Source organism: Mangifera indica, chromosome 10, assembly GCF_011075055.1.
Source record: "Mangifera indica cultivar Alphonso chromosome 10, CATAS_Mindica_2.1, whole genome shotgun sequence".
NCBI classification, from domain to species: domain Eukaryota; kingdom Viridiplantae; phylum Streptophyta; class Magnoliopsida; order Sapindales; family Anacardiaceae; genus Mangifera; species Mangifera indica.
The window spans coordinates 14,832,256-14,846,497 of record NC_058146.1 but is presented as its reverse complement, the minus strand read 5'-3'; the positions used below and the strand labels follow the sequence as shown (position 1 = coordinate 14,846,497).

The following is a 14,242-nucleotide window of genomic DNA, read 5'->3' as shown; positions in this document are numbered from 1 at the left end:
TACACAAGAGACAACTTTTATATAATAAATTTCCCACTAAACAATTGCTAGCTATTGAGACCTGTCAATTTTCAATTTTTTCCATTCATCGGAGACCATATCCAACGATGACCTAACCATCACATTTGAAGAACCAAAATGACAGTAGTTGTATGTGGAAATCTATTCATTGTGACAAAAAAATTAAACAAAACATTTTTCGCTTTCCTTAGGAGAAGAAGAGGAGGCAACTTTTCATTTTTTTCCATTTTTTCTTCTACAAAACGCACCGCATTATTAACTCTCCAAAACGCACTGCATCACTAAAGAGGAAAACGTACCGTTTTGCGTCAAAATTAAAACTCTGCTACTAACACAACTCCACTCTGTTTCTGCTACTACAACCAAAATTTGCTCTTTCACAGTATGCTTGGCTCCTGCATGCCACCGGCAGCGGACAATCTAAAGAAAGATTGGTCTCTACTTGTGGCATGGAGGGAGTCAAGCATAACCCGTTTCACCTTTTGTCATCCTTCATATGTCAAAGCTTGAGACTTTATTGTTCATGCATTTGACTTCTAGGTTTAAAAGAAAATGCATGCAAGGCTTGAGAAAAATGAAGAACAAGTGAAAGAGAGATTGAGAGAGAGGTGAATGATTGAAGTAAGCCTGGAGAGTCTCCTGTTTATATAGATATTAGGAGAACTAACGGTGGATTTGGTTACCATATAAAAGGAATCTGCTATAAGCCACTTTCCTCTAAAGCTTTTCACACAGATTTATAATTAATGAGAGGATAATTTTGAAAATTTAAATGTATAATTTTACTATAGCCCCCCTCCCTTCACCAACTCCCTCAATTTAAAGAGGAATATACATTTGTATATCTATTTTAAAATTGATGATAACATTATAAAAGACCAGTTGAAAATATTTGTTGAAATTAGATCGATTGGTTCAAGTGAATCGGTTGATCGGATTGCAAACAAGTTAATTAGTATTTTTTAGAAGATTTTTGTTACTTAGTGATATAATGATTAATTGGTCATTTTTTTCCCTTCCTTTATGGGGGTTAGGAAGAATTCAAAGGGTATTTAACCTCAAAAACATCAAATTTGATAGGTTGTTATTAATTGATTTTGAGGTTATTTTATTGCAATAAAGTTAATCATAAGGTTATTACATTACAGTGGGTTGATCTTCCCTTAATGGTGGAGGCAATGGGCTATGATTGGGCATTTCATTATGGGTGCGATTGATGGTAGTTAAAATGAAAAGTTAAAAGAGTTTAAAGATTATAATATTGGAAATACAATGAGCTTAGATTTGTTAGGAGATAAACCTAGAAAGAAAGAAGAAAAAGTCACAAAGCTCAATCAAACACACATCACAAAAGCATAAAATAAAAGAGACACAAGAGTTTTACGCGGTTTGGGAAATTCCCTACGTCTACAGAGTACACCAGCATTTCTTCCACTATCAAATTGATGATTACAAACTCAAGCCTCAGTCTTTCTTACTCTCAATCACGAATCTCTCTCACCTTCCTAAACTTGTCAGTCTAAGTCTAAAGCCCTTGGAGATCCCTTGATACATCGCACACACCTTTTATGAGATGTTTAGCATGTGTATTTATGGTATGAAAGTAATCCATAACTGATTTGGACTAAAAAACTAAAAAAGAACATGGATTCGGAAAATCCATGTAAACCTGACCACAGGACCTTGTTGAGGTGTATGAGAGTGTGTTAAAACTCCGTTTGCTGCAATTCTTAAGGCATTGGATTCTTATCCAAATAATATTTCCAATGGTACCTTATTTGAGTAAAACATACTTCGTTTGACTTACTTACATGTCAAAGTTTGAGACCGTTTTGAATCTAAATTCTTTTAAGAATCCAAATTCTTTTAGATGTTCAAATTCTTTCAGGAATCCAAATTCTTTCAGGCTTCATAATTCTAACAATCTCCTACTTGAAGACTGAAACACATGAAATCATCAACTCTTCTGACTAGTGAAAATGATGCACTGAACTTCCTTTGCTTCAACCTTGAAGACCATTTGAAGCTAAACACAGCTCCAATTTCTCGATAGTCACTAGCTTGGTTAACATGTCAGTTAGATTCTTTCTCCCAAGAATCTTCACAAGTGTCAACACACCTTTATCCAACTAAGTACGAATGAAGTGATATCTTAAACCTATATGCTTAGTCCTTGAATGAAATGTCGAATTCTTGGCTAAGTGTATTGCACTTTGGCTATACTGTGCAACACATTCAACACTTGTTTAAATCCCTAATTTGCTAACAGACCTTGTAACCAAATCAGTTCTTTGCTTACCTCTGTAACAACCACATATTCTGCCTCAATCGTAGACAACGTCACAATCTTCTGTAATTAAGAAACCCAACTAATAGTTGTCGCACCCAAAGTAAAAATGTACCCTGTAGTGCTCCTCCTATAATCCACCTCTCCAGCAAAGTCAGCATCAACATATCCTTGTAGCTTTAAATAATCTCTTTTGAAGTATAAACATTTTTCTATTATACCTCATAAATACCTTAAAATCCATTTAACTGCTTTCCAGTGTTGTTTGCCTGGATTAGACATAAATCTACTAACTACTTCCACTGCATGAGCAATATCTGCTCTCGTGCAAACCAAAACATATATGAAGCTTCAAATTGCAGATGTATATGGAACGTTATCCATGTAAGCCTTTTTTTCATTTGTCTCTAGACATTGATCCTTGGAAAGTCTAAAGTGACTAGCTATGGGAATTTTGAATGGTTTAACATCACTCATGCTAAAACGCTAAAAAACCTTACAAATGTACTTTGCTTGAGACAATTGCAACATACCTCTCTTCTTATCTCTGTTAATTCTCATTCCAAAAATCTGTTTTGCTATCCCCAAATCCTTCATCTTAAACCCACTAGATAGTTGTTTCTTCAACTTTTGTGTTTCTTCCAAATCTGCTCCAGCTACTAACATAACATCAATATAGACTAATAAGATAATGTAAATGTCACTAACCTTTCTGAAGTAACAACAATGGTCAACATTGCATCTGAAGTATCCTTTCTTTTGCATAAAACCATCAAACTTCTTGTACCATTGACAAGGAGCACGCTTGAGGCCATACAAGCTTTTGGTTAACCTACATACCAAATTTTTTCTTTTTTTTCTACAAAATCTTCTGGTTGCATCATGTATATCTCTTCCTTGAGATCACCATATAGAAAAGTGGTATTTACATCTGATTGTTCTAGATGTAAATCTTCTGTTGCCACAATGCTCAAGATTCACTGAATTGTACTCAACTTCACAATAGGGGAAAATATCTCTGTGTAGTCAATGCCTTTTTTTTGTTAAAAACCCTTGACCACTAATTTAGTCTTGTACCTCTTGGAGCCATATGTTTTTCCTTAATTTTGAAGACCCGTTTATTTTGGAGTGTCTTCTTACCCACTAGTAACTCTGTCAACTCCTATGTATGGTTCGAATTCAAAGACTTCATCTCATCCTTTATCGCTAACTCCTACTTGCTGGAACCATCTACTTGACATGCCTTAGTATAGCATTCAAGCTCTTTACCATCAGTTAGTAGTAGATAGTTCGGGTCATACTTATTGTTTGATGTTTGACGTCGCTTAGATTTTCATAGTGCATTTACTGGATCTTTTAACTCATCAAGGTATAAATTTGCAACTCTCTTTTCTAGTGGTTTTGAGTCTTCACCTCTAGATGTCGAACTTGAAGTAGTAAATGTTTTTTTTTCTATAGTCTCCTTGGCTTTTGATTGTGTACTTAACTTAGGATTCTTACAAACAAACATATCATCATGATTAAAATAATTAGGTTTAGACATTCTCCCATAAGAAAACTCTATAGATTTCCTATCTTTATACACAACTTTCTCTTTGAAGATGACATCCATGCTTCTAATTATCTTCCTACTATTTTCATCCCAAAGCTTGTACCCAAATTTATCATCCTCATAACCAATAAAAATACATTTAATAGATTTTAGGTCAAGTTTGTTTCTAACATTATCATTAACATGGATATATGCTACATGACCAAAAACTCTAGTATGAGAAAGTTTTACCTCTTGACCACTCCAAATTTTTTCGGGGTAGTTTGAAATCCAAGGGTGTCGATAGAGCACGATTGATCAAATAAGTTGTTATATTGACTACTTTTGCTTAAAATTGTTTTGGCAAACCAGCGTGTAGCCTCATGCTTCTGGCTCTCTTAGTCAATGTTCGATTCATATGTTTTACAACATCATTTTGCTATAGAGTACTAGGCATAGTCCTCTCGAGATGAATCCTACTATCGAAGCAAAACTTCTTGAACTTAGAATCTTTATACTTATCACCATTATCTGATCACAATTTCTTGATCTTCAAACTAGTTTCATTCTCAACCATTGCCTTTCACTTCTTGAAGACATCAAATACACTAGAATTCTGTCTCAAAAAATAAACCCAAGCCTTCCTTGAGTGATCATCTATAAAAGTGACAAAATAGTATTTTTTGCCAACTGAGGAAACTGGTGTAAATCCCCAAATATCTGTGTGAACTAACTCCAATTTCATTGCTTTTGGAGTTTTCCTAGTTTTCTTAAAGCTCACCCTTTTCTACTTTCCAAAAATGCAACTTTCACACATGTTTAGGTCAAATGATTTCAAATTTGGTAACTTGCCATTCGATTGCATGACTCACAGTCCCTTAGCACTGATATGACTAAACCTCTGATGCCATAGGTTAGGATCATTTCTACTTTCAACTGTAGCAAGTAAACCACATCCATCTATGATTGTGTAAAAAGTTCCATTTTTTTTCCTTTGGTGATAGTCATAGCTCTCTTCGAAATCTTCCAAAAATCTTTTGAAAAGGTTGTCATGTTACCATTTGTACCTAACTGCCTAAATGAAATCAGATTTTTCTTTAAATTAGGTACATGCTTTACATTATCCAAATTCCAAACAAATCTATTTAGGTTGATCTTCACTTTTCCTTTACCCACATTGTCGCATGCCTTGTCATCACCAAGATAAACCTTACCCAGGTTGCTTGTTACATATTCTTCAAATAATTCCTTCCTAGAGGTAGCATGAAACGATGCTCTTGAGTCCAATATGCATGACTAAGTATTATCCTCCAAAGAGCAAATTAAAGCATCATCTGAGCTTTCTGAAACATAATTTGTATTAGTTTGACCTTTCTTTAGAGCTTTACATTCTGATCGATAATGCCCTGTCTTGTGGCAATTCCAACACTCAATGTCTTTCTTACCACCTTGCAAATTGTTCTAATGGTTCTTAAATTTAGACCTATTAGACTTCGACTTGGATCTACCATACTGCCCTCCTCTAGTGTTACTTCTTCCTTTACTCTCTATATTTAAAGCTGAATTTGAATTAAAAAACCCATCTTCATGCCTACGAATCTTTTTAGTCATGATTATATCCATAACTTTTGAAAACTTCAATTATTCTTTGCCAAATGCACCATTGATTAACTGTATTGTACCCTTCCAACTTTCAGGTAATTGATCGAGGATGAGCAAGGCTTGTACTTCATCATCAAACTTGATCTTTACGGATGTTAGCTGATTCGTAATCTCATTAAATGCATTCAGGTGTTCCTTGAAGTTTTGATTTTCTGACATTTGGAGAGAAAAAAGTTTCTTTATTAGATGTACCTTGTTTGCCGTAGAAGGTTGTTCATAGAGATTTGATAAGGCTTTCATGAGAGATACCATTGTGTCTTGATTGTTCACATTAAAGGCCACTGATCTCGATAGACTCAATCGAATCACGCCTAGGGCTTTGTGATCTAACACTTTCTAATATTTATCTTTCACGTCTATTAGCTTTTCTTTGAGCGACAAGTACAAGTCTTTCTAGTATAGGTAATCCTCCATCTATATCTTTCAAAAACTGAAATTTGACCTATTAAACTTCTCAACCTTGTACTGGTCCTTCTCTGAACCCATGATTTTCCACCCAACTAACAAAACCAACCACTAACAAACCAGACTCTGATACCAATTTTTAGGAAATAAACCCAAAAAGAAAAAAGAAAAAGTCATAAAGCATAATCAAAAACATATCACAAAAGCATAAAATAAAATAGACATAAGAGTTTTAAATGGTTCGGGAAATTTCCTATGTCCACGAAGTGCACCAACAGTTCTTCTACTATCAAATTAGTGATTACAAACTCAAGCCTCAACCTTTTGCACTCTCAATCATGAATCTCTCTCTCACAAATCTCTCTCACCTTCCTAAACTTGTCAATCTAAGTCTAAAGCCCTTGGAGATCCCTTGATACATCACATACACCTTTTATGAGAAGTTTAGCACGTGTATTTATAGTATGGAAGTAATCCATAACTGATTTGGACTCAAAAACTAAAAGGAACATGGATTTGGAAAATCTATGTAAACCTGACCATGGGACGTTGTTGAGGCATGTGAGAGTGCATTAGAGCTCTGTTTGCTACGATTTTTGAGGCATTGGATTTGTATCAAAATAAGCTTTCGAACAATATCTTATTTGAGTAAAAGAGACTTTGTTTAACCTATTTACATGTCAAAGTTTGACACCATTTTGAATCCAGTTTTTTTCAGGAATCCAAATTCTTTTAGGAGTCGAAATTCTTTCACAAATCCAAATTCTTTCAGGTGTTCAAATTCTTTCAGGAATCGAAATTCTTTCAAGCTTTATAATTCTAACAAGATTGAGGGTAATTTCTTCAGTGTCAAATTATTGTTGTGAAACTATGCACTAACATGAAATATATACTAAATCAGGGAGACTCAAGTGTAAGAATATGAACATATACAACAATAAAAGTAGAAGGCAAACAAATGTTTATGTGGTTCAACTAGAAATATCAATCCACATGTTTGCTATTGATATTGATAAGAGGAGAATACAATATATGCTATAAGTAATTAATTATTGAGTATCAATAGCTAATTTCGAATGATCCCTTCCCCTATTCACAGTTTATATTTACAGTGGTAGAGTTAAATAACTTTTAAGATAATGCAATAATTAATGGTGTGATGAGTATTGCTATCGACTATTATAAGAGCAAAACTCCACATTAATTGTGATGACTAATTTTTAGGAGAACGCTTCCTTAATAATAGGAAAATCACTTGATGTGAGGTGATCATTGTGACCATGGAAAAAATGCTTCTTGTTTCCAAACTCGGTAGTTCATGTCATGTTAAACTCAGGTTTTGGGTTAAAGACCCTTAATCATAACTCGATTTGAATTAGAATAGTATCAAATTTTTTTAACCCTAACCCAATCTAAATTATATTTGGATTAACTAGAGACAACTGAATTGACTCAAAATTGTCACTGATTCTAGTTGAGTATTTTTAACATTTTAATTTTTTCTCAAATTACACAATCTACTATCAACAAAACAAACAACATAAAAAATTGCCTTGTTTACAAATGACATAAAAAATGATATACTAATACCCTTTGAAATCTTAGTAACTACGTTTCATTCACAACCAAAAAATAAGATAAAAGTTTAAAAAAATAAAGAATAATTAGTGTAAGTACAACAACAAAAAAATACAACTATACGAAACATGCAATGATTTTAGTTACTATTGATAACATTTTTTTAATTCATGTCTAATAGATCTTATTACTGTAAAATTTGTCAAAAGATTCAAGTTAGTTTGAGTAATTTCGTATTGGTATCATGTCGACCCTAACATGACTCATTTAGTTACTAGTAGTTTTAGTTGACCCAAACTAAATTTTGTGTTGAAAAAACTTAACTCTAACATAACTTTTTTTTATTATATTGGGTTAATAGATCGTATTAAAAATTGACAATTATATTTGTTTCTTGTTCCAATACTTATGGAAGAGAGAAACTTCCTTCTTGAGGCTTGGCTTTGCAAATTGTGAGGTAGGGTAATGATTATTTGTGATCTATTGGTAGCTACTTGAAGTTATACCCGTGAGTTTACTTAGACACGTCAATTGGGTCTGATCGAATGGAGGCCTGACACGAAGTACAAAAAAAAAATGACACGAGAAGACCCGACCTGATATTATAGCGTGTCGGGCCTATTGGGCTAGGCCTCGGACTTTAATATTAAGTCTATGGGTTGGCTCAGCCCAACCCAATATTGTTCAAAAATAAAAATAATTTTTTTTTCTTGCTTTTGTTGGCAGAAGCAAGGCTTCTGCCTTGTGTGCTTCCTTCTGCCTTGTGGCAAAAGGCTTCTGCTACTTCTACCTTGTGTGCTTCCTTCTGCCTTGCAGCAAAAGGCTTTTGCTACAAGACAGAAGCCTTGCTTTCCTCTGCTTTGTGGCAGAAGCCTTGGCCTCCTTAATTTAAAAAAAAAAAATTTAATTAATTTATTTTTTTTGTCTATATAAACCCATTCAATTTTTCTTCATTTTCACTTTCATTTTCAAATCTCTCAATTTCAATTATTTTATTATATTTTCAATCTCATTTTCTCTCATAAACTCTCTTTCAAAAAATATATGAATTCACAAATAATAATTCTTTATGTTTATAATTTTATTTTTATTTTCATTTTATCATTACAAAATATTACAAATTGATCAAGTATCAAATGAATTCAATCCATTTGAATATTATCATAGTATATATTTATTTTTGTTTTATAATTTATACAGTATATAAATTAATTTATTTATACTATGTTACAATTTATAATATTTTTCATCATGTAACTACGGTATTTTTTCGTCTTAAGTGAGAGATTATAAATAAAATATTCAGAGTACTATCATCGGTTTTAATAATTGAAAAATAATTTGTGTTTAAAAATTTTAAATATTTTTTTTTAAATATTGATTAAATGGGCTGGTCCCGGCCTGACCCATTTAAGCCCTCTTTTTATATGGGTTGGGCCTTGGGTCTTTATATATTAATGGGCTCTGCCCGACCCGAAAGCTTATTACTGTTTGGGCTTCAAGCCTGGTCGTGTCCATTAGCCTGATAGGGCGAGCCTAAGCTAGCCCAGCCTAGCCCGATCCGGCCCATTGACACCTCTGAGTTTCCTTGAAGTTGGATCATTATAGACAAAGGGTTAGATATGTGATGTGTTAAAATGACAATAATTTTTTACTCATAATTTATTAATTTATTTTTATTCTTATAATTTTTACTAGCTTTTCTTACTAAGTTATACGTGCAACTGAGATATTTTAATATAATTAAGTAATTTCAAATTATTAATAAAAAGTCAAATGACATATTTCTACCTAGGGTTGTTTCATATCCAAACTGATACTTATTAAGTATTAAAAATTTAAACTCTCACATATAACTATTTTTCAATATTTTTTCTCAATTAAAAAAAAATAGTTTAGTGCTTTATTTATCTCTTATGCAATATTTTAAAAACAATTTCAGTTCAATTAAAAAATAAACAAACCAATAATCAAATCGAAAACTTGGTTTTTCTTTTTCCCTGAATTGGTATCCAAATTGGTTTTCCAAATAAACTATATTTCAAATCAGTTTTTCGAATAACTTATTTTTTAATTTAATTTTTTGTTAAAAAATCTGTTCAATTTGGTTACACCCCTGTCCCTGAGCAACTTGAAGACAAATGGCCAATTGAAGAAGATGACTAGTAAGCTACCGAGCTAAATCTCTTGAGGCAATTTGTGACTATTTTCTGTTTTTCATTAATCATTAATCATTAATCATTTATTTAAAAAACAAATAAAAAGTATATATAAATTAATAAAATGAGACATCTTAATTTATTTTTGGCGTCACTAAGATCATTTTCGGCCGATCTACACATTGGTGATGACGAATGACATAGGGCTTGGCTGTAAAAGGCTTTTGTAAATTTCATTTGTTGAATTTTATAATGTGATATTTTGTATAAATTAAGGACATCAAAGACATTAGATTGGCTGGATGAACATTTTGTCTCTAAAATGAAAGGCCAAATGATTACTTCTTACCCGATATTTGATGAAATGAAAAATTTCCGCCATTTAAGTTTCGAAAAACTAAATTCTCACTAGTTATCCACTTCGGTTAGTGAAACTGTTAAGTTTTCTCAGATAAAATTGTTTTTATCATTTTATTAAAATTATAAAACTATCATTAATATTTAATATAGATATTAAATTATTAATATATTTTTACCAATTCAAAAATGTATCGCTTATACTCAAAAAATATAACAAAATATTAACCAACTTTAAAATGTTGTATTTTGATTTGTTCCTTGAGGGTGTGACAGTCATTTTTTAAACTATTTATGGATATTCCAAAATTTTAAAAATTTCAAAAGCACCCATAACTTTTTTGAATTTCCAAGAATCCCCTAAAATTTTGTTAAGGTCATTAATGTTTTTAAAAATGTTGTTGTTTGTCCCATAAATTCTTAAAAAAAAAAAGAAAAATAAGGAAAAAGATGAATAAAAAAATAACAAAAAAAGGAAAATAGAAAAATCTATATAAAATAACTTTTTTACCTTTTTATTTAATAAAATTTACTAATAAAAGTATATAATAGATAAATATTTAATTTTTTATAATTTAAAATAGTAAAAATTTGTCGTTTCAGCAAACCTTGGGCAAGAAATAGTCTTTTGGCCAAATTAAAAAAAAAAAAAGACACTTCATTTTGCCAGCCTTCTAACACCCTTCGCTTACTCATACTACCATCCTAAGATTTTGATTGTATTAAACTTATTTTCTAATATTGTGTTACATGGACAGTTTAACCTAACTAAGAATAAATTTTTAATGAAAATCCGTTACAATCTTATTTACATAGTATTTGATTTGTAATGAAAAATGGCCTCTATATTATATGGGTATCAATACTTCTATGAAAAATTAATTTTTTTAAATATACAATATAATTTTTATTTTTAATATTTTATTAATTTATAATTTTCATTTCTTTTATAAAAACTGAACATTTACGAATAGTTACCTTTTTGAATGTCATTATCTGAGTTTAACTAAGTGAAGTTTAAGGTATAACAATTTCAACTCATGGAGGTATATTAAATTTATAATGATATAAAACATCAAAATTTATTACAAGAAATCTCATACAAATTTACATGTATAATAGTCAATATCAAAATTAGCTATAGATAATAAGCTTCCATATAGTTCATTAAAAGGTGATTATTTTTTTAAGTTTGTTTGGGTAATTTTTTTTAATTTTATTAATCTATATGCCTCTATGCCTTATTTATTTGTTCTAATATTGTGCCTAAATTATTGATAGTTAACTTTAAAGGTTTGTCAAATGTAAGATAAAAAGATTATTCGACGATAGATACAGAATATTTAAGTTAAGAATTAAAGCTGAAAAAAAAATTGTGGAAATGGTTAATTTTAATCAACATTATTATATGTAATTAAAGTCAATGAATCCCATTTTCATGGAGACCTCTATAATTAATTATAAATACAGTTCATATGTAAAATTTGTTATGAATATAATACACAAATATAAAATTATAAATAGATTGAAGAAGAAGTGAGAAGAAAGGAGAGGAAGAGAGCAATTTTATATAAGATCCGGATGAAGAGAAGGAAAATGCAACTATGCAATGAAGTGAGGAGGGGGGCTATTTATAGGCAATTGCCGCCCCTCCAGTCAACAAAGATGGCAAATTTCCAAGCCAATTTTCCAACTCCATTAATGCATTCACACTCCTTTGGCCAATTTTTCTTCTCATGTGCTTGTCATAATAAATGCTTTCCCATCCCTTTTTCTTGATTTCATTTGGTGGAAAGCCACCTGGATTTGTAACAAAATTAATATTATATTATATAATACAGTTTCAAAGATACGTTCAAAAGTTTGATTGGAATTTTATATTTTGACAGAAAAGGACGTTGACATGCATATTTTAAAATTCAAGTTAAGAACATGTATGGTTTGAAAATCATTTTTATTATTTAATTTTCTTTTTGGGTTTGTAATATGGGCTGCCGTGATTGAGGGCATAGAATATTAATATTCCACAAACAAAAATCAATTTTGACTAAGATTATTAAACACAAGTGAAAATACACCCAATGGTTGGAAAGTGAAAATGAATCAACGTTCCTTTCTTCTTTACATAGAATAAACCATCATAGATAAACACCTGTAAATGAAATGCACAAACTTGATATTAACACAACAAATTATTGATCAGCAAAAAAGAAAGAGAGGAAATTTTGACCTTTTAAATGTTAGATTATTTTGTAGTAATAAAATTATGTATATTTAGTTTTAAGTAGAGTTAGTAATTTTCAACACAACTCATTAACCCGACCCAGTAGGACACAAAGCAAGGGGTTAGGGTTAAATTTTTTTGACTTGAAATTTATTTCAAATCAATATAATACGACGTAAAATTAAATCGGATAGTGTTAGAATTCATATGAAAATAACTTGATACAACCAAATCGATTCAAATGTTTTAGAGAAGTGTTACTTTAATAGAATTTGTTAAGGATAAATTATAAAAATATTGAACGACAATATCAACCACAGTTGAAATCTTTACCAATTGTATATAGTTGTATATTTATATAATTGCAATTACTCATATTGTTTTTATTTTTAGTTAAATATTTTATTTTATTATTAAGTTGTAAGAATATGAGTTGTAATTTTTAGACCATATGTAAATAAGATAAAATATTATACTGTGTGTTTTATTAATAGTAAGTTAGAATAATTTGAAGGAGAAATTAAAATGGTAAAAACACTTTGAAGAGTTAAAAAAATAGATAATTTCGGGTGAATTTGGATCGGGTCAGGTCAATTAGAATATTTAAAGATTGGGTTAAGATTAAAAAATTTCGACACGATTCTTATTCATATCGGGTTAAAGTTTAAGGTTTCTAACATAAAACCTGAACTGACACGATACGAACATAATTTGAAAACATAACCTACTAGGTCTAGTTTTGAATATTTAGATAATGTGTTTGACATATCATATGAGTACCCAATCGAAAACACACTATCTACTTATTAAATGGAATGCTCAAAACTAGGTACACATAACAATTTTCTTTCAATACATTGTTTATATTGATCATCTATTGACATTTGCATTTTAAAAGCCTATAAATTCTTGTAGAAGAGAGAAAATATACGGAAGACATGAAGAGAATGAGAAAGAGGGGGTAGAGGTTGGTATGCTTGGCTCCTCGCATGCCACCGGCGGCAAGCAATCTAGAGAAAGATTGATCTCTGCTTGTGGCATACAGGGAGCCAGGCATAATCCATTTCACCTTTCATTGTCCTTTATATGTAGAAATCAATCCTACTCATCTTCTTCTTTTGGGTAGCCAATCAGTATGCTGAGACTTTATTGTTCAAGCATTTTACTTCTAGAGTTTAGCAGAAAATGCATGCATGACTTGAGAGGAATGAAGAGAAAGTGAAAGAGAGAGAGAGAGGCGACTGGTTGAAGAGAGCCTGGAGAGTCTTCTATTTATATAGATGTTAGGAGAATTAAAGGTGGATTTGGTTACTATATAAAAGAAATCTGCCATAACCCACTTTCCTTAATAGCTTTTTCATACACATTTATCATGAAAAGATAATTTTGAAAATTTAAATGTATAATTCCACTATAGCCACCCCTCACCAACCCTCTAAAAAATTTTCCAACTTTCCACATCTCCTCTCTACTTTTTTCCCCTTTTTTAAAATGGATATACATGAATCAAAGGAATATATTTTTATATAATTATGTTAAAATTAATGATACAGTCAAAAATGCCCACTCTGCTGAATTTTGTTCGATTGGTGTAGTTGAACGGGTCAACCGAACTGCACACAAGTTAAATAGTCTTTTCTAGAATATTTTTGGTGTATAATGATACAAAGATTACTGAAATTCTTTATTGGGACAGAATGATTCCGCGTTATTATACTTTTCAAATGACATAATAAAAATAGAATAAAATTATATAAAATAATAATAACATTTCACCCTATAATTTAATATTATTTTATATTTAATTAAAAATAATATAATTATATAATGATAAATCTTTATTAGTATACAAATTAGTATATAATTAGATACTTAGATAATATATTATACCTTTATTTATTTATTTACATTCAGTTATATAATGATATATCATCTATATATTAAATTGTATATTCAAAATTGTATACTCAAAACTGTATACATAACATAATATAAACTTCTTTATATTTCCATCGAGA

At 30.7% G+C, this 14,242-nt stretch overlaps 1 long non-coding RNA gene across 1 annotated transcript; it reads right to left on the bottom strand.

The window, feature by feature from the left end:
• Window positions 1-11,537: 11,537 nt before the first annotated feature.
• On the bottom strand, window positions 11,538-13,480 carry LOC123228353. The gene is made up of 2 exons (XR_006504669.1): window positions 13,294-13,480; window positions 11,538-11,800 (listed from the first exon to the last, which is right to left on the bottom strand). It is a non-coding gene; the product is annotated as an uncharacterized LOC123228353 (long non-coding RNA).
• Window positions 13,481-14,242: the final 762 nt, after the last annotated feature.